Source organism: Capsicum annuum, chromosome 4 (genome assembly GCF_002878395.1).
Source record: "Capsicum annuum cultivar UCD-10X-F1 chromosome 4, UCD10Xv1.1, whole genome shotgun sequence".
NCBI classification, from domain to species: Eukaryota; Viridiplantae; Streptophyta; class Magnoliopsida; order Solanales; family Solanaceae; genus Capsicum; species Capsicum annuum.
In genome coordinates this window covers 202022-224031 of record NC_061114.1, presented here as the reverse complement: position 1 = coordinate 224031, position 22010 = coordinate 202022, and the positions used below count along the sequence as shown (strand labels likewise).

The 22010-nt window shown below is 37.0% G+C and overlaps 1 long non-coding RNA gene and 1 pseudogene across 1 annotated transcript; both read right to left on the bottom strand.

The window, feature by feature from the left end:
* Positions 1-1837: 1837 nt before the first annotated feature.
* Positions 1838-18307, bottom strand: LOC124897577. The gene is made up of 3 exons (XR_007054338.1): positions 17552-18307; positions 12669-15338; positions 1838-2213 (listed from the first exon to the last, which is right to left on the bottom strand). It is a non-coding gene; the product is annotated as an uncharacterized LOC124897577 (long non-coding RNA).
* Positions 18308-19122: 815 nt separating this feature from the next.
* Positions 19123-21362, bottom strand: LOC107854468 (annotated as a pseudogene).
* Positions 21363-22010: the final 648 nt, after the last annotated feature.

Sequence of the window (22010 nt, the reverse complement as noted above, 5' to 3'; positions counted from 1 at the left end):
AGTGAAGCAGAAAATCCGGCTCCATTCTTCAAGATTTTCCAAATCAACCAATTAAGACTAGAAAAATTTAATTTACTCCTCAATGTTAAGTTCTAATTTCTTGATTTTCCACTACTTGGAAGATCATGTTTCTGGAAACGATGATGTTGATGAAGTAACTGGAAATGACGTTGATGATTTGGAAGATCAGTCTCTTCCAGAAAGTGACTCAAAGGAGAAAATGTAGAGTTACTTGTCAATTGTGTTTCTATTTTTCGGTGGTGAAGTGCCAATCATTTCTTATTACTCCAAAAGTGTCATAATTTTGTCCGTCATTTGAGTCGAGTAACAAGTAATGCTTTTATGATGCATTATTGGTCCTCCCAACACTAGTGCTAAATGGTCCAACTTTCACAACATAATTGGTATATAGCCGTTGCGGAATGATTGTGGGTTAACTAGAATACAATCGCACAAAAAGCAAATAGAGAAGAAAAATAACATAAAGTTTCTTTTCAACTAATAGGGAAAGGTCTCGTTTTGGTTCTGTAGAATGAATGTTAAAGCACGATTCTCAGAATTGTATGATTCAGCAATACCTGACGAAATGATCATATTAAAGATTGAAATGAACGAGATGACCTATTTCAAGATCAAATGATCCACCTCTTTGTTTACCTCTGAGAGCCAACTTTGAAACGTTAGATACGAGGGAAACAACACATAAAGGAGAAATTGAATACTGTTTAAGATGCATTTCACGATAAATAGCTGCCAACTACCTAACTAGGCCGTTTCTTGTTAGAAAATGGAAGAGAATATGTCTATTGGAACTATATCAGGATTAGATTGACGAGAAATATCCTTCTCCATATATAATAAGTTGGGATCTATCCTTCCCGGCCACCTCATTAATATCAGGAGGGAAGAATCCGCGGTAGCCTAATGATCAGCAAACTAATCAAAGACGAGTACTTTTGTTTTATGTTAGTCTCTAAGTTGTATTAAGCACCTATTTAATCGAGAAAGGGAACTAACAATTTTTTCTTTCAAAACTTAAATCAATTACACATAGTGTCATCGGAGTATTTTATTATTCCTAAGAGAATATTTTGAGAATAATAAAAAAGATAATGGTAAATAATAACCTTTAATTATGTCCTTTAATATTTTTTTTCTCTTAAGTGTATGACTGTTTGTCATACCCTAAAATTCACTTTGTATGGACTAGAAAAAGTATATATTTTTTCTATAACTTAATTCAATCATTGGGGGGTGGGGGTGGGGGGTGGGGATGGAGGGAATTAATTAATGATTGATTTGGTATTTTCCTAGAAAATGAAAATTAATAAACCATCAAACCCAATTCAATTGAGGCTGCTGCCAGGGATTTATTTTCCAAAATAATGTGTAGAAGATTGGAGTGTGTCGTGATATGCTTTGCTGAGAATTGTTGTTGCAAGAAGAGGAGGATGGATAAAATAATGTATCGACATGTTCAAATCCATTGGGAGGAGAGCATGGAGATAATATTTAGTTCTAACATTGTTTTCTTTTTTGCAGGTTACAACATTTTATGCCAAATCTATTTTTAATTTTTTTTCTCAATGGATGGTATTAGCATTTGTTGCTTATTCTATTGAGAAAATATTAATAAATGGAATTAACATTGCATGGAAATGCAAATACATTTTCCTTTCCAGTGATCTTACACTTAATTTGGACAAACTTTTGTCCAATGTTTGCTTCTACTCCATTGATCCTACATTTGAATAAGGAAATGATATAGTCTTCTCGTGTTCCAATCTCGATAAAGTTTACTATTTCATTAAAGCTATTTCACGAGGTGATGATTTGATATAAACAAAATCGATAAATTGGTACATGAGAATTTTTATCTTGCAAGTGGAGCTGCTCAAGACTTATTCAAATGACATAAGACAAGATACATCAACACATTTGCGCACAAAGAGTTACAAACTTGGGATACATTTTTGTAGACTATTTTGGTCTATACTTGGTTCATATTTCAGCAAATATACTTGTCACTGCCCAGGTGGTTTTGCTAAATGCATTGAAGATCAAAAGATGATGACAGAAGATGTGATTCTAACATGGGAGAAACAGCCACAAGGGACTGAAGAAATCAACAAGCGTCAATGTCGTGAGGCTTCAAAACAACACTGCCAAGGAGCTTCCAACAAGCACCAATGCCGTGTGTCTTCAAAACAACACTGTCAAGGAACATTAAAGTTAGCTAAGGCAAGATGGAAATTCAGTTCATGGATAATACATCACTCAAATATTAGTTTTGCAATTTTTAGTACATCTTTAGCAAGTTTAGCTTTTTATATTCACTCATATTGTAGAACTAGATTAAGACATTGTATAAGTCTAATTTTGGTCATTAGCTTATTTTTTACTTTATTTTAAAGCTTTGGCTACATTTGTAATGACTTTTGATTTGGAAAAATTTATAAAAAGAACCTAGGCACCTTGCCTAGTGGATTTTGAAAAATAAAAAATAAAATATAGCATTTATCATTTATTAACCTTTTCTTTTTTCCTTTTTGTGAAATGTGCACGTGGCATTAGGAAATAAAATACAGACAAATACCCTTGCAGACATTCAGAAAAAAAAAATGTCATGTCAAATGTGGCTCCGAATTACATGAGTCAAGTCAAACTCACCTTCCCTTACTATGCTTTTGTTTGCTTCCCCAACCACTTTTCTATTTAAGCAACTCTTCCCCCCTACGTTCTCTCTCATCGTTATCAGTTGTGAAAATTGCGTCGAAGAAGCAAAATTGTACGAAGGCGGAGATGAGGACAAAGAAAGTGAATGGAGGAGTTGCGAAGGTGGCAGCGAGGGTGGTGAAAGTGAATGGAGGAGTTGCGAAGGTGGTGGAGAAAATGAAGGGAGTTGCGTCCGAGGTGCATTATCGAGGAGTACGGAAAAGGCTGTCGGGGAATTACATACATGGCAGAAAAGAGATCCAAGGAAAAGATCCAATATATGTTTGACACGGCAGAGGAAATGAAAGTCAAGATGAATTTTCCAATTCCGATGGACGAAATGAATCGGAGTCACGGTTGGATCAATATTGTTGAGTCATCAAATGTGGTGAATATGGTGGCAGTAAAGATGGAGGCAAAGGCACCAGTGATGGTTGAATCGCCACCACAACCACCATATTCGATGACTATAGAGTACTGACCTAACAAGGAGTCTGATTCATTTCTTCCATCAAAATCAGAAAATTTGTCTTGGCTTTCATACTGCGGAACTCAATTTCCGTCGTATCATATGCTTGTTTGTAACACCCCGACGTCTTCTTAACTAAATTTTGTCCATGGAAAGTCTAAGAATAAGCTTTTATAATGATCTAAATTAATTTTCATGTGAAATTTCCTAGATATCAATCTTTCATTATGTAGAGGACTAAATTCGCTTTCCAACGATATAAGATTCGTCCAAAACGGACCCTCGGTGAAGAAGTTATGAATAATTTAAAGTTCCAGTCGCAAATATCGTCATTTTTCTGTTTAGCGTGTCGCGGAGAGGGTCAAATTGAAATCATAAAATTCCAGCGGGGATCTACGATGGTGACGCATCGCGTAGGCACTCAATTTCCCACTCGTCGAATTCCAGTGGACCACTGCGATTGTGGCGCGTCATGGTGGCACCCGAAATCGGGTTTTTAAGTTCAAATTTTCAGTTCCTTTTAGGAGTCATTAAGGGTAATTTTGAATTTTCTCTATCCTTTAAAACCATCTAAACAAAGGATTTAGGGTATGTTTGAGCAACTTAACCCTACTTTCATCAAAATCATCAAGAATCCTCTCTAAAGCTTCAAACAAGAACTTCAAGAAACTCAAGATTCAACCGTTGGTTTTCAAAATCGATTGAAGATTCGAAATCCCCGGATCATAGGCTTCAAGAAACACCCACTTTTTTCCTATTTTTAGGTATGCAGGGGTTTCCTAAAAATCTCATGGGCATAGAAATCATGATTTTAAGAAAGGGGTTTTCAGATTTATGAATACATTCATATTTTAGAAATCTTGACGGTATTGTTTTGGTCTTTTGACCTTCCCTAAATTGATTTAAAATTATAAATATGTATGCATATGTTTTATGATTTATGAATGAATTGAGAGCATGACGCCATGAAACCCTCTCTTGGTATGATTTTCCCAATTTTCTTATGATATGGATTGTTTTGAATGTATCTTGAAAAACATGATATGAAATATCTTGATTAATGCTACAAATGGATTGATGGTTTTGAATTCGACAGAAAAGGTTGTGCATATTGATAAATGTTGAAAATATTCATATAATGAAAGAGTGCATGATTTTGCCAAAAGCACATGACCACCATATGTTTGAACAATCTCAGCATAGTTTTAACTTGTGTTTTCGGAACATGAAATCTTTTATATTGTTTGCATGTTTGGGTGGTCTGAACTATGTTTTAATGAAAGAATTATGCATGATGCATTATGGCTCAGAAATAGAACTTGCAAGTCTTGGTGTGACAACACCAATTCAGATTATGCCATGATAATTGAGAACAGATTTAATGCATGTTTCAAATCAGACTTTCCAGATGTTGAAACTAGAAACATGCATGATTTAGAACAGAATAAAATTGGGCATAAACAGAGTTTAGATGGTTCCCCGAAAAAGGTGTGAGTATGAAACAACTCATCACCCAAAATCATGATTTGCTGATCCAGGTTCATTTATTACGCTGGCCTAGAGCTTTGTGGCGTATCAGATTCAGGAACTCCAACCCTTGCGACACACTTGCGTTGGGGTTTCTCCACCGAGTAAATGGCAGATTCCATACCGTCCGTGGAATATCAGAATTGTAGGGGAGTTCCACCTAACTCAGAAGTAATATACAAATCAGAACTTGCATTGACAGGCAGGTTACATCTTTTTTACAAAGGCGCCCATGTGTTTCGAAAGCGACTTGATGTATAATGTTTTGACAAAGTTGTTTCCAAACTATTTTATTTACATATAAGCTTTATTTTGGATTGCTTTGCATACCAGTACATCTGTATTGACCCCCATCCTCCCTACAGGTTCTGAGGCTCAGTCTAGAGGTCCAGAAAGGCAGTAGATTCGTCAGACAGAGTTGTAGTGATTAGTTGGTGAGCCTTTTTTATTCCAGAAGGCCCATCTTTTAGATTATGTCCCTTATTATCATTTTGGTCTACTGGGGGCCTTGTCCCAGTTTTCAGACAGTTGTCAGATTTTCCTATAGTAAAGATTTCCCAGACTGAGTCAGATGTTATTAGATGTAGTTGATTTTCAATTTTCATACTTACGCTGAATTCAGAATTGACCATGTTTCCGTAGAAGATTATGTTTCCACATCTTCTTTATTTATATGAATGTGTACATGCTTTCCAGATAGAGAGGGATGTTCCGGGCCCTCATGGTTTTAGATGTCCATCACGGCCAGGCCCTAGTTTGGATCGTGACAAACTTGGTATCAGAGCACAGTTCATGGTCCTAGGCTGTCTGCGATATTGCATTGGGTAGAGTCTTGTTTATGAGTGTGTAGCGCCCCATATTTATAAGCAGGAGGCTACTAGGAGTTTAGGAATGTTTATCTTCTTTGCGATTTAGTTCGTGATTTAGAGTGTAATCTATCCCCTAATCAATGATCTCTTGCTTTTCAGAAAAACTAGTTATGCCTCCATATCGCACCAACATTAATTCTCAAGAGGACGAAGTCCGTCCAATTCATGGGATGAGGACACATAATAGAGCTTACACTGCAGAACGTTTCCCTACTCCGGGAGTCCGTCCAGTCCCAACCAAAACACCTAGGGCTCCTCGGACTAATGTTAACCGTCCCCCGACTACTCAGAGGGATATTTCAAATGCAGAATTAAGACAATCTATTTATGTGCTGACACATTTGGTGGCTAATCAGGCCCAACGATCAAAAGATGTTGGGTCTGCACCTGTTATATCTGAAGCTACTAGGGTATTTCAGTTTATGAGAATATACCCACCTAAGTTTACTGGCACTAAGGTAGAAGAGGATCCGTAAGAATTCATAGATGAAATAGAGAAGATTTTTAGAGTGATGCATGTGGATCAGGTGGAAAGTGTTGAGCTAGCGGTATACCAGCTCAAGGATGTAGCGAACCAATAGTATAATGAGTGGGAAGAGGCAAAGGGTGACAGTGCTGAGCCCACAGTGTGGGACGAGTTTGTGGAAGCTTTTCTTGACCAGTTCTTTCCTCTAGAGTTGAGGGAAGCCAAAGTGGAGGAGTTCATGAACATTAAGCAGGGTAAGATGAGTGTTCAGGAATATACTTTAAAGTTTAATCAGCTGGCCCGTTATACTCCAGAGATAACGAGCAGTATGAGAGCCCAAATGAGGAAGTTTGCTTTCAGCCTTTTGGATAATCTGGTGCTTGAATGACAAGGGGAAATGCTAAATAGGAAATTGGATTTTGCTAGGCTGACAGTCCACATGCAGCAGGTTGAGGAGAAAAAGTAGAAGATAGCCGAGTCTAGAGAGAAGGACAGGCAGGCGAAGAGAGCCAGATCAGTGAATCAGAACTCCAGTCAGCATCAGGGTGGTAATTGGGGTAACAAATGGCAAAAGAAGAAGTTTTGGGGCAAGGCGCAGTTTGCAGCTAGCGCCCCAGCACCCAGACCTCCAGTTGATAGACGATCTCAGAGTTTTCAGGCCAGCCAGTGACCCAGAGCTCAAGATACTCAGTCGCAAGGTAGTGTGACTCAGCAGTACCATTCTTATCCATGATGTGACACTTGTAGTATGCATCATCCGGGAAGGTGTCAGTTGGGCTTGTCAGTGTGTTATTCATGCGGTCAGCGGACCATTTCAAGAGAGAATTTCCCTCTGCTAGGAGGAATATTGGTAGGGCTATGTCTCAGGAAAACTCTTCTGCACCACCACCACCTCAAAAGGGCACCAATTCAACTGCTGGGAGTGGTCACAACCGGCTGTATGCTCTAACTAATCTCCAGGAAGCGGAAGCCTCACCAGACATAGTCACTGGTACGTTATAAATCTTTTCCCGTGAGGTATATGTATTGCTTGATCCCAGGTCTACCTTATCTTATGTGACCCCGTAAGTGGCTGTTGGTTTTCGGTTTGAACCCGAAGTAATTGCTGAACCTTTCTCTATTTCCACTCCGGTGGGAGATTCGCTTGTGGCAAGAAGAGTGTACAAAACGTGTGTTGTGTATATTATTAGTAGGGATACTGTAGCAGACCTCATAGAACTTGATATGGTTGCTTTTGATGCTATCCTAGGGATGGACTGGCTCCATCAGTGTTATGACACACTAGACTATAGGATCCAAAAGGTTACCTTTTCTTTTCCGAATGAGCCAGCAATAGAGTGGGAGGGGTATTCCTTAGAACATAGAGGGCACTTCATATCTTATCTCAAAGCTCGTAAACTTATTTGCAAGGGTTGCTTGTACCATCTTATTCAAGTTAAAGATTCTAATGCCGAAAGTCTCCCCCTTCAGTCTATCCCAGTAGTAAATAAATTCCTAGAAGTTTTTCTAGATGATCTCCCAGAAATTTCACCCGATAAGGGGATATATTTTCGCATTGATGCATTGCCAGATACCCATCCTATTTCTATTCTGCCATATAGAATGGCTCCTGCAGAGTTAAAAGAGTTGAAAGAACAGCTAGCAGATCTCCTAGATAAGGGTTTTATCAGACCTAGTGTTTCTCCTTGGGGTGCACCTGTACTCTTCATGCGAAAGAAAGATAGTTCCCTGCGTATGTGCATATATTACCGCCAGTTGAATAAGGTGACAGTGAAAAATAAATATTCTCTTCCTAGAATTGATGACCTTTTTGATCAGCTTCAGGGTGCTAAGTGTTTTTTAAAAATAGACCTTTGTTCGAGATATCATCAGTTGAAAGTTAGGGAGTCAGAAATTCCTAAAACATCTTTCTAAACCAGATATGGTGATTATGAATTCTTAGTCATGTCCTTTGGGTTGACCAATGCCCGTGCAACTTTCATGGACCTAATGAATAGCGTCTTCCGTCAGTTCCTAGACCTGTTTGTTATAGTTTCTATTATTGACATCTTGGTTTACTCTAAAAGTGAGGAGGACCATGCAAATCATCTCCACACTGTTCTTCAAACCCTTAAAGATCATAAGTTGTATGCGAAATTCTCTAAGTGTGAATTTTGGATGAATGCTATTGCTTTCTTGGGGCACATTGTGTCTAGTGAAGGGATTAATCTTGATCCCCAAAAGATTGAGGCAGTAAAGAAATAGCCCATACCCACGACTCCAACCGACATTTGGAGTTTCTTAGGTTTGGCAGGGAATTACCGAAGGTTTGTAGAGAGTTTCTCTTCTATAGCTGCTCCACTTACTAAGTTCACTCAGAAAAAGGTAAAGTTTTTATGGTCAGACTCTTGTGAGAATAGTTTGAAGAAGTTGAAAGACAAGTTGATGACGACTCCTGTTTTGACTCTTCCAGAAGGTACAGAGGGTTTTGTTGTGTACTGTGATGCATCTCGTGTGGGACTTGGGTGTGTACTTATGTAGCATGGAAAGGTGGTGGGTTATGCATCTAGGAAATTTAAGTTGCATGAGCGGAACTACCCCACTCATGATTTTGAATTAGCAGCTGTGGTGTTTGCACTTAGAATTTGGTGGCATTATCCTTATGGGGTGCATATTGATATTTTTGCTGACCATAAGAGTTTACAGTATGTTTTTTCGCAGAAAGAACTAAATCTTAGGAAAAGATGTTGGATTGACATTTTGAAAGACTATGACATGAGCCTTCACTATCATCCGGGTAAGGCAAATATGGTAGCCGACGCCCTCAGCAGATTGTCTATGGACAGTCTTTCTCATGTTGAGGAAGGAAAGAGAGAGATGGTAAAAGATATTCACCGGCTTGCAAATCTAGAAGTGTGATTCTTGGATACCGAAGATGAGGGAATGGTTGTTCATGAGATAGTTACGTATCCCCTTTGTGCGGAAGTTAAAATGCAGCAGGTTGAAGATTTCATCTTGATGCAAATTAAGAATGATGTGGGTCAGCAGAAGGTGATGTCATTTGAGATTGGTGGTGATGGTATTTTGAGATACCAGGGTAGATTATGTGTACCAGATATGGATGATTTGCGAAATAGAATTCTTGATGAGGCTCACACATCGAGGTATGTTGTTCACCCAGGCTCTACTAAGATGTACAAGGATCTGAAATTTTTGTATTGGTGGAATAATATGAAGCGTGATGTGGCTACCTTTGTTTCCAAGTGTTTGAATTATCAACAAATTAAAGTAGAACACATGAGTCTAGGTAGTTCTTCCCAAGAGATAGATTTGCCCTTGTGAAAGTGGGAGATGATTAATATGGACTTCATTTCAGGGCTCCCGAAGTCCCAAAACCAGTACGATTTTATTTGGGTGATTGTAGATAGACTGACCAAGTTAGCCATTTTCTGAGTGTCAGGACTAACTATTCGGGAGAGGATTATGCCAAGATGTTCATTGCAGAAATAGTTTGTTTACATGGTGCGTCTGTGTCCATCATATCCGATTGAGGTACACAGTTCTCTTCTCAGTTTTGGAGATCTTTCCAGAAAGGATTACGTACCCAAGTGAACCTAAGCACTGGTTTTCACCCTCAAACTAATGGGCAGGCCGAACCCACCATTTAGACCCTTGAGGACATGTTGAGGGCCTGTGTGATTTATTTTAAAGGTAGTTGGGTAGAGCACTTACCCTTGATAGAGTTCGCGTATAATAATAGTTTCCATTCTAGTATTAAGATGGCACCATTTGAAGCACTGTATGGGAGAAGATATAGGTCTCCTATAGGATGGTATGAAGTAGGTGAGATGCAAATGTTTGGGCCCGATCTTGTTTATCAGGCAATGCAGGATATGAAAGTCATCAGAGAACGACTTAAGACGGCTCAGAGTTATCAGAAATCTTATGCTGATGTTAGGATAAAAGATTTAGAGTTTGAGGTCGGTGATTGGGTATTTGTAAAAGTTTCTCCTATTAAGGGAGTCATGCGATCCAGGAAGAAAGCCAAATTGAGTCCTCGCTATATAAGACCATATTAGATTTTGAGGAGAATATGTGGTGTTGCATATGATTTAGAATTGCCTTCCAGTTTGGGTTCTGTCCATCTAGTCTATCACATATCCATGTTGAAGAAATGCATTGGAGACCATTCTTTGGTGTTTCCTGTAGAAGAGATCAAGGTGAAAGCCTCCTTATCATATGAAGAGGAACCTATTCCAATCCTAGATCGTTAGGTTCGTAAGTTGAGAAGTAAAGAAATAGTTTCAATTAAGGTGTTGAGGAGAAATCAGATAGTTGAAGAAGCCACTAGGGAATCAGAGGATGACATGAAAGCAAGATACCCACACCTTTTTGACCCAGTAGATGATAGATTTCAAGGTACAACCCTCACCTTAATCTTTCTATGCTTTAGTATGCTTGGAATCATGCTTTTCTGTTTTCCGCATCATTATTCGAGGACGAATAATCCCAAGGGGGGGATATTGTAACACCCTGACGTCTTTTTAGCTAAATTCTGTCTATGGAAAGTCTAACCATTAGCTTTTAGAATGATCTAAATTAATTTTTATGTAGAATTTCCTAGATTTCAACCTTTCTTTATGTGGAAGACCTAATTAGCTTTTCAACGATATAAGATTCGTCCAAAACGGACCCTCGGTGAAGAAGTTATGAATAATTTAAAGTTCCAGTCGTAAACATCGTCATTTTGGTATCTAGCACATCGCAGAGAAGGTCAAATTGACAATCATCAAATTCCAGTGAGGCTCTGCGATGGTGGCGCATCGCGGAGGAACTCAATTTCCCACTCGTCGAATTCTATTGGACCACCGTGATTGTGGCGCATTGCGGTGGCACCCGAAATCGGGTTTTAAGTTCAAATTTCCAGTTCTGTTTAGGAGTCATTAAGGGTAATTTTGATTTTTCCCTAATCTTTAAAACCGTCCAAACAAAGGATTTAGGTTATGTTTGAGCAACTTAACCCTACTTTCATCAAAATTATCAAGAATCCTCTTTAGAGCTTCAAACAAGAACTTCAAGAAACTCAAGATTCAACCGTGGGTTTTCAAAATCGATTGAAGATTCGAAATCCCCGGATCATAGGCTTCAAGAAACACCCATTGTTTTCCTATTTTGAGGTATGCGGGGTTTTCCTAAAAATCTCATGGGCATAGAAATCATGATTTAAGAAAGGAGTTTTCAGATTTATGAATACATTCATATTTTAGAAATCTTGACGGTATTTTTTTGGTCTTTTGACCTTCCCCAAATTGATTTGAAATTATATATAAGTATGTATATATTTTATGATTTATGAATTAATTGAGAACGACACACATGAATCCCTCTCTTGGTATGATTTTCCCAATTTTCTTATGATATGGATTGTTTTGAATGTATCTTGAAAAGCATGATATGAAATATCTTGATTTATGCTACAAATTGATTTATGATTTTGAATTCGAAAGAGAGGGTTGTGCATATTGATAAATGTTGAAAATATTCATATAATGAAAGAGTGCATGATTTCTCCAAAAGCACATGACCAACATATGTTCTGAACAATCTCAGCATAGTTTTGACTTGTGTTCTCGAAAAATGAAATCTTTTATATTGTTTGCATGTTTAGGTGGTCTGAACTGTTTTTTAATGAAAGAATTATGCATGATGCATTATGGCTCAGAAATAGGACTTTCAAGTCTTGGTGTGACGATACCAATTCAGATTATGCCATGATAATTGAGAACAGATTTAATGTATGTTTGAAATCAGACTTTTTAGATGTTGAAACTAGAAACATGCATGATTTAGAACAGGATAAAATTAGGAATAAAGAGAGTTTAGGTGGTTCCCCGAAGAAGGCGTGAGTATCAAACAACTCATCGCCCAAAATCGTAATTTGCCGATCCGGGTTTATTTATTACGCTGGCCTAGAGCCCTGTGGCGAATATGATTCAGGAACTCTAACCCTTGCGGCACACTTGGGTTAGGTGCTTCCCCACCGAGTCAATGGCAGATTCCATACCGCCCGTGGAATATCAGTATTGTAGGGGAGTGCCACCTAACTCAGAAGTAATATACAGATTAGAACTTGCATTGACAGGCAGGTTGCATGTTTTTTAGAAATGCGCCCTTGTATTTCGAAAGCCACTTGATGTATAATGTTTTGACAAAGTTGTTTCCCAAACTATTTTATTTACATATAAGCTTTATTTTGGATTACTTTGCATACCAGTACATCTGTATTGACTCCCGCTCTCCCTCCCCCCTCCCCTTCCCTCCAGGTTCTGAGGCTTAGACCAAAAAGGCAGTATATTCGTTAGACAGAGTTGAAGTGATTAGTTGGTGAGCCTTTTCTATTCCAGAAGGCCCGTCTTTCAGATTATGTCCCTTATTATCGTTTTGGTCTGCTGGGGGCCTTGTCTCAATTTTCAGACAGTTGTCAGATTTTTATGTAGTAGAGATTTCCCAGACTGAGTCAGATGTTATTAGATGTAGTTGATTTTCAATTTTCATTCTTATGCTAAATTCAAAATTGACCATGTTTCTGTAGAAGATTATGTTTCCGCATCTTCTTTATTTATATGAATGTGTGCATGCTTACCAGATAGAGAGGGACGTTCCGGGCCCTCAGGGTTCGGGATGTCCGTCACGGCCAGGCCCTAGTTCGTGTCGTGACATTGTTACCACCTCTACTGTGTCAAATGTACCTAACAAGAAATTGCATCTTTTTCTAGTATCTCTTGTCGCTGCGTGTATTCCCCCAATGGACTTTCGTACTCCTCGGTAATGCACTTGCTTTGCAAATCTCTTCGCTTTGTCCTTCGCCTTCACAACTCCTTTGTTTACTTACACTGCTGTCGTTGCCACCTTCACAACTCCTCCATTCACATTCTCTGCCCTCGATAGGGGTTTGTCTGTTGCAACAATTAGGAGTACCAGTTCATACTCCAGTGAGATTATACTGTGATAAAATGGCTGCTATACAGATAGCCTCTATCCTATTTTTCACACGAGGACTAAGACATATCGACATAGATTCCCAGTTTGTTGGGGAGAAAATCAAACAACATCTGATTCAACCTCAATATTTGCAAAGACATTCCCAAATTGCAGATTTGCTCACCAAAGGCTGGGGAATTGCTAGATGTCTACCAATTTCCAGCTTGACGGGGTGGGGGGGGGGGTGGGGGTATGCTAATTCATATTAGAGAACTGCAATTAGTTATACTGTTTTGGAATAGTTGTTAGTTATAATCATAGTTTGAACATCATGAGCAAGATACGCCCAATGAGTTCCGTCAAATTGCCACCACTGCATCAAAGATGTTTTATTCTCACATGGTTCCTACTTGTCATATACGTTGTAATTGTTACAGTAACCAGCTTAACATGTCATTATCTCAATGAAAACAACTTAATTGGATCTATCGATCCCCACATCAATTGGCAACTTAAGAGACCTTCAGGGCATGCACATGACTAATAACAAACTAGGCCAGGGTTTACTCCGAGAAATCCTTTAAAATCACGGGTTCAACTTCTATGATTTTCAATATTAAATTCATTGTAATATCAAAATTACGGGTTCAAACCTAATAATAGTCGTTGATATTTAAATAGATTTTTCCATATATATATCTATACTCCGTATCAAACGATATAAATCCCTGTGAATCTATAGCTGACACTAGTTAAATTATCTATAATTCACTTCAAGGAAACATTCCACAATGGATCGGCAATCTTCACAACATGAACTGGTTGGGCATAGAATTTAATCAAATTATGGGTTCTATACCATTTACAATTTTCAATATTTCTAGGATCGAATTCATTTCATTTAGTGGCAATACCTTATCAGGAATTCTTCCCAATGGTTTATGCAATGGTCTCCCAATACTCAAAGGGCTTTATGTCTACAAAAACAAGCTTCGCGGTCATATGCCTACAAGCTTATCAAATTGTTCACAACTTCAACTGTTGGGTTAATCGGAAAATGAGTTTGATGGATCAATACATAGGAAAAAAGGAAGATAGAGTAACCTGCAGATATTGGATCTCAGAACTAACCATTTCACTGGTACGTTCCATATTATGGATACTAGCACTATTGTATCTTATTACTTCAGAATTTCATTTTTTTATACATTCATTTCAGGGATAATTCCACAAGAAATTGGAAATCTTTTTAATTTGGTAGAGTTAGTCATGGAGGATAATCAAATTACTGGCTCTGTCCCGATCTCCATATTCAATATCTCATCGCTGCAACTTTTGTCACTGTGGAGGAGCAATCTTAGTGGATTCTTACCTCGAGAGATTGGCAACTTAACCAAGATGCAACATGTTGAGATTAGTGGAAATAAGCTTATAGGTTCATATATATTCTTTTTTTTTTCAATGACTTTTTGGTTTTTATTGATGAAACGAAAATTATACAAAGAGTCAAATGACACAAACGAAAATAAGATGCTAACAAAGGCCAAAATAGGTACATCTATATTCTAATGGTGTCTCTTGTTAAATTTTACAGATCCATTAGAACTATTAAAATTCTATGAATTTATGCATGTAATGAGTAATAAAATGTAGAAATTATAAATAAATCTTCAAGCGTATGACAAGAAACACCATGTAAGGAGCGTCTTTTAATATTTAAAATTAATCTATTTTCAGTGTTAGGAGGAAATTCAGGCGGTTGAGTGCAGTTGTAAGGACCAGTCGACTTAAATGTGGGCTCGGGAGCTTAATGTTGATCACTAAAAATATTCAATACAGGGTCGCTTGTAAAGTGAGGAATTACAACCGTTGGATTGACATTAAAATCAGGAGCTTCAGACTGGACTGGGGCTGCAAAAGCATGAAGAGTGGGTGGAGCCAAGCATGTGGTAGCTTTGTGTTGAGGAGTAAATAAATGAATATTGAAAGTGTTTGGATATTGTTGCCCAGAGTAGGTCCTGATGCATGTTGTGGCGTGTCGACCAACATAGGAAATTGTTCATGTGACACTGGAGGCAAACTAGAAAGATATTCCAGATTATCAGCGGGAAAGGGAGGAGGCGGCAACCCATTAGCCCAAGCTCAATGCATTTCTATTATTTGCTGCCTTAATTTTCGAATCTCTTCATTAGCTCCTACATTCTCATTCCCCGAACTCCCTATTTGATTAGTGGAAACTAACTCGGTATCCTTGTTAGCCATAACTTTCTCTGTGACTTGGAACAATATGGAGGACCAGCCAAACTGTCACAAACCAACCACCATAAACTAACTGGACAAGAGATAGCAAATGCGTTAGAATTCAACACTTTCTTTTTTTTTTTTGAAAAAGTCATCAAACCCTAAAAGGGCGCCTACGTATCTCACCCCCGAAAGAGAAGAATCAGGTGTGCGTAGTTCGTGAAATCTTGCCAAAATGTCCTATTAAACTTTTTTTTCTTTCTTTTTCTCAAAACTTTAATAAGAAAAGAAAATAAAATTGTCCAAAGAATCGACGAATTTTTTTTTGTATTTTTCAGGTTTAAATCTTTATACAAAATGAAACCTATGATTACAACAGAAAAATATTTTTTAGGTTTTCGATTCTGAATTTCATACAAAAATGAAACTTGAAACTACTAAAAAAAACTTTTTTTTATAGTTTTTTTAAAGATGTAAATAAACACCTACTCTAAATGAAGAGTAAAGAAAATCTTTTTGGATTTTTCAAATAAGATCCACCAAAAATAAAACCTACGATTATTAAGGAAAATCTTTGTGTATTTTTTTCTTTTCAAGGTATATATAAAACAGCTACTCTAAATGAGGAGAAGAAAATCTTTTTTTGATTTTTTAAATAAAATCAACCAAAAATGAAACCTACAACTATTAATGAAAATCTTTTTATAGTTTTGTTTTCGAGGCATATGTGAAACACCTACTCTAAAGAAAATATTTTTTGATTTTCAAATAAGATTTCCGAACCAACAATAGGCAGCCGACGTATCTCATTCCCAAGAGAGGAGAATCAGGAATGTGTAGTTTATCCAGATTGGACAAATTAGTATTAAAGAACAAACAAAACCTTGACTTGAGACATGACTAAATACAAACGAGTAAAGAATGTAAATAAAATCTTTTTGGGGTTTTTAATTTGACACATGACACCCACAAATAAGAAAGAAAAATCTTTTTTGAGATACTTTCGCTATATGAAATGTATAAAACTTCTACCATTTTGAATTTTCTTTTATAAAACTCCTATTAAAAGAAATCTTTTTTTCTTTTTTGAAATTTTCAAATTATGGAAGCTTACTAAAGAAATAAAGAAATTTTTTTTGATGTTTTTGTTTTTGATAAAATCAGTGCAAAAGGTAAAAAATCTTTTAAAATTTTTGAATTGGGAAAAACAAAAGTCATAAAGAACACTAAAAGCTACGAAATCCTTTTTGACTCACTTCTTTTTTTCTCTCTTTTTTTTTTCAAACACACCTTACTTTTAACACATGCTTTTCCCAAATCAGTCGGTCAAATGACCACGTTACCCTCAAAGATGTAACATTTAGCACAAAGGGATGCTTTAGAGGTGAGTCTCCTACAAATGACCAAATAAGCCCCTCTAGGTCTCAATACGATGCAGATAAGTATGACCTAAAGGCTGACCTACGCTGGGGTTCACTAACAAGGCTGTTCGGGGGAGCGTATGCTCGATAGTGGTTGCGACAGCTTTCTACCCACTCCATACGTCCGACGGTTCCCCCTCCTAAAATAAGGGTGACTCAACTAGAGTTCGTGTACACGACGTGCACTCCGAGACTTGTGGCAGAAAGAATTGACTCGGGTTATGCAAATGATGTCAGATATAAAGCGGTAACAGATAAAGAAAGACTTTAAACACATAGAACGTAGACACTCAGTAATAATAAAACAAATACAAACAAAATATAAAAAAAATTGTCACGAATGTCCTCCCGGTATAAAATACTTTCGGGCATTCCCGGCAAATAAACACAAATACCTCGGGGCATTCCCTGGCCAAATGAATAAATCTGAATTAAATAACATAACTAGAAAAACATTCAAAACACACATTTAAACATTCAAAGCATTCAATCAACACGTCACTCCTAAATTAGCCTACCTGAACCTATAATGCCTATCTATTTCAACATATCACGATACTATTACATTCCTACAATATTCATACTCATTCCGAATTAACCAAAAAAAAAAAAAACAAGTTAATCTAAAATCATTCTTTTTATCACTTTTTAAATTCCACTCCAAATTCTCTTTTCAACCCACAATTAACACATGCTTCTATTATCAAATCAATTTCCAACTTGGAATCCAATATAAACAACATAGATATAACGACAATTAAAGCATGGTAACTATACAAATTTCACATTTGTGATATCAAACATTCACCAAATCATCCAATCTCAAACATAATCAATTTAGCAAATTACGATAAAGAAGAGAGAATTGGTTAAAGAAATGCACCTTCTGATAATTAATTTCGATTGATACTAATATTAAAGAAGCCCCGAATTTAGAATCCTCGATAGAAAACCTCAACAGCAACGTGGTCCAACTCGGTACCAGCAGTCGATGCCTGAAACTGATTATGGTGACCCAATTGAGACGCACCGAACCTAAACCCCTAAACCAAGACAAAACAGCAGCGTCCTACAACACGATTCACAACTAACCTCCACAACCCGCACAAAACTACACAAAATTGAGTCGAATCAAGTGAGTCTGATGAGTTTTTGGGGCAGGGTCAATCGAACGGTGAACTCCAAAATAGCTCGAACCTCACCTATCGACTGATTTCCCTAACATTTTTCTTTATATCTGTGTAGTATGTGAGTGTTAGTGGGATACCTGTGTGTGTGCTTATGGAAAAAGTGACGACCTATGTGTTTCGTGAGAGTGCGTGAGTGTGTGCGAGATTTTCGTGTGGAAGAGAAGAAGGATTGTGTGTATGGAGTTTTATCAAACAAAACTGGAGAGGTTTTATCTGAGTGATCCTTGTTCTCCTGGAATTTCAGTGAATAACCCCCCCCCCCCTCCCCGCTTTCCCTGTGAGTGTGAGATCTATGTCAAGAAGTGAAGAAATTTTTTTCTCTCAGATCTGTGTGTGTGCCTGAAGAAGAAATGAAAAGGACAAAAAAAATGGAGTAGTTTCTAGTGAGGTCTATTTGGAAGAAGGGCAGTGATGTGTTTATATCCTCATGGAGATGGTAAGAATGTCATGAATACATTGATGTGGGTCCTTTCTATTTGTGAGGTCTACCCGTGGGTCCCACCTTTATTGTTACTCCCTTTTATATCTATCTGTGAGTATATTCTTGAAAGTGTACTCCCCCCTTGTCTTTTTCATTTGAAAAGAAAAATGAATGGAATCCGAGTGGGTGTTGGGCTCGAAATCAACATGGCGTCATGCGAAAGCTATTAATTGCAAATTATAAGATGATAAAGCAGGCGATAAATAAAACAATACTAAAAAATATAAAATTATTATATAGTTTGGCCAACTGACCTACAAATAAAACCTAATATTAAAAAGCATAAAACTAATAATAGAGAAAACCTCCTCCTAAACAATGACTCTTTAAAGACTACATTGTGGATGTTATTATGTTATTATATGAGAAGAGGGGACTTCTATTTATAGATGTCCAAATTCTTTCCTCCAAAAAAGAGGATTGCCAAATAAGGAAAAGTTTTATATTTTTCTTTCAGTAAAAGTAAAAGTATCTATAGTTACTTTTATTTCCTTAAAACAAAAAGAAAAACTTAATTTTTCTGAGAAAATCAGAGCAAAAACCCTACAAAATGTCCCCTTTTTGGCTTGATTTTCTTCACATGATCCGTCTTCTTCACAACTTTGATCTTTGTTCTTCATATAGTCTTCATCACTGCTGCTTGGTATTATTAAAAATAGAGCTTTTGAATAAAAAATATATGAGCCCTTTCGGGTTAAAAATATATGATCCCTTTATAGGGTTAAAAGTGAGCTTTATTTTTAAATATGTAACAGTAGGATTGTTGAAAATATGATTGACATATTATCTCCACATGTAGTTCGACAAAAACGTCATTATCGCCAAACTGGTTGCAGCTGATTTGAAACCGCTTTGAACCTATTTAATCTCGTCTCACCACACCATTGACCATTGAACTGTAAGCTCTGATACCACTTGTTGGCCTCGAAACCGAGAGTGCGTCATGCAAAAGTTATTAGTTGCAAACTATGAGACGATAAATCAGACGACAAATAAAATAATACTAAAAAACATAAAATTATTATATGGTTTGGCCAATTGGCCTACAAATAAAATCTAATATTAAAAAGCATAAAATTAATGAGAGATAAAATCTACCCTTAAACTAAGACTCTTTAAAGACTACATTGTGGATGCTATTGTGTTATTGTATGAGAAGAGGGGACTTTTATTTATAGATGTCCAAAACCTTTCCTCCAAAAAAGAGATTTGCCAAATAAGGAAAAGTTTTATATTTTTCTTTCAGGAAAAGTAAAAGTATTTATGGTTATTTTTATTTTTCTTACAAGAAAAAATAAAACTTAATTTTTGTAAGAAAATCAGGACAAAAACCCTAACAGTGGGTCCTTTTCTTTTTTGTTATTCTATCAAGGTGTATGTATTTTCCTTGGAATAAAAAACGTGGGGTAAGGGGTAAGGTAGTTAGGTGGGGATAGGGGTAGCTTGGTGTCCTAAATTGATAGGAAGGGGTTGTTAGGATGAGATTATAACAAGATAAAACTTGTTAAGGGTTGTTATTTTTGTATATTTATGGGATATAATCACATGGGTGAGGACACGCAATAAGACGAGCGTAAAATGGTAAAAATATTTTTAGGAAGGACAAAATTACGTATCTACCATCACAAAACTTCCTGTATTCTGCAGTATCTCCTAATTTTTTTTAACTTCTACAACATGAAAAGCTGGCGTAACCTCAAAAATCTCTGCATCAATTGCTAGTTGCCCTTTTCTCCCTTCCTTGCTACCTTGCATTTTCACCGTCACGTCTTTCTTCTTCATCTGTGGAAAGCTGGTGTAAATAAAGTTTATTGGTAGACACACGCAGAATACACGTAAAACGTTACGTAGGACACCACAAAGGATGTATGTGTTCACTTGTTAACTTTATACAAGTTTAAATGTATACTTGTGCAGTTGGAGGGCATATATAGACGCTAGATGCCTCTAAAATATTAAAATTTTAGCTATGATGGTCACAAAGACGAAGCCACATAAGGTAATGTGCCAAGATTAGACCTTTAGATGAGATGAACCTGTAAGTGAATCAGAAATTATACAATTTGAAATTAACCGTTGGACTATCTTAGAAAAATTTCCGATATGAGACCACATACAAATGAATTTTACGCGCTCGAGTGATAAGAAAAAGAATTAGACCGGTCCATATACGAGAATGATTGGACATGTCGAATAATAATCAAGTAAATAAAGTGTGTTCTCCTTAACAGTTTAAGACTTATAATGAGATAGTCATCATACGATTCCAATAGTATACCTTAAAACTCCCCATTGAAGCTATTTCCTCTAGCCTTGAGACGATAGTGGATGCGGAATTTTGTGTCTTGAATCTAGCATCCGATCTACAGCTCTTATCTTTCTCTACCAAGTTAGAGAGAACAAAATCAGGAAAAAGATAAATGATATCAAAGTATTCAAAGAAGTAGGCTTCATTGTTAATGGAATTTGCTCTTTGTGTCATCCACAATTTCGAAAATACTACGAGGCGATTTGTCCAGTTCTTTATCCAAAAGTGGCGGTTTATAAAATGCTTTTGGATCAAGAATTCTTGAAAGAAGTTTTTCACTTCAGAAGGAAAATGTTCTGGACATTTGAATTCCCCTTTACTAATTTTCTTGTACATTACCATTAAATTTGCATCATGGAATGGAAGGTAACTAGGTAACATGACAAACAAAACGACACCACATGACCAAATATCTGCCTTTGCGCCATCGTACCCTCTCTTATTTATGACCTCTGTTGCGACGTATGCTGGAGTTCCACATGTTGTGTGTAGGAGTCCGTCTTGTCTTTTGGTCTCGAAAAGAGCACTCAGGAAAAAATTGGAGACCTTTAGGTTTCCGGTTTCATCCTGGATTATATTTTCAGGTACCTCGGGTATGACAGAAATCAACACTTGCGGTTAATTGTTGGAAGTATTTTCGTGCCACGGATTCCCTAAACCTCCCTTTAAAAGTTATTATTTGACCTATGTGTAGTCTCAGTGTTTGGACCAACATGTTGTGTTGGTCCTTATTTAGTTCTCAATATAAATGGCAATTTTCCACTATTTGATCGGAATATAGAGGATTTATATAGCTGAGTCCAACAAGGTTGCTTAACCAATCTGCTCCGTCTTAGAGGGACCTATCAGAATTACATTTTAGCTACGCTGAGAATGTCTGTACGTTGGAACATGAGGGATGTTCTGTTCTATGTGTTATCTGGTGGGATCAAATAATTTCAAAGGAAGAAAATTTATTACAGTTTGTAATACTCTTTCTTACAACTGTTATCTCTCCAACGTAATTTTATTTCTGTAGATGACATATATTTTTTGTGAAATTTAGAGGTTGTCTAGCTTTACAGAACTACCTATTTTTCATAAAGGTCAAATATTATTTAGTATAATAAAACTATCAGGCTGGTTTGTAATTTCTAATGCATGCAGTTATATGTAAACTATAATGCCTTTTTTAGGGTTTGAACTCATGGACTATTGTATTCTCGTTCTCAACAATGTGAGACACACACAACTAGAATGTCAAGAAAAGTTGAATTTTTGATGTGCCCAAACAAGCAAAAGACACATTTGTGTCCACTCTTTAGTATGTGCCGAAACGGAGGTAGAAGGTTGTCTACAGGTTCCTCTGTAGCTTTAGTCTAGA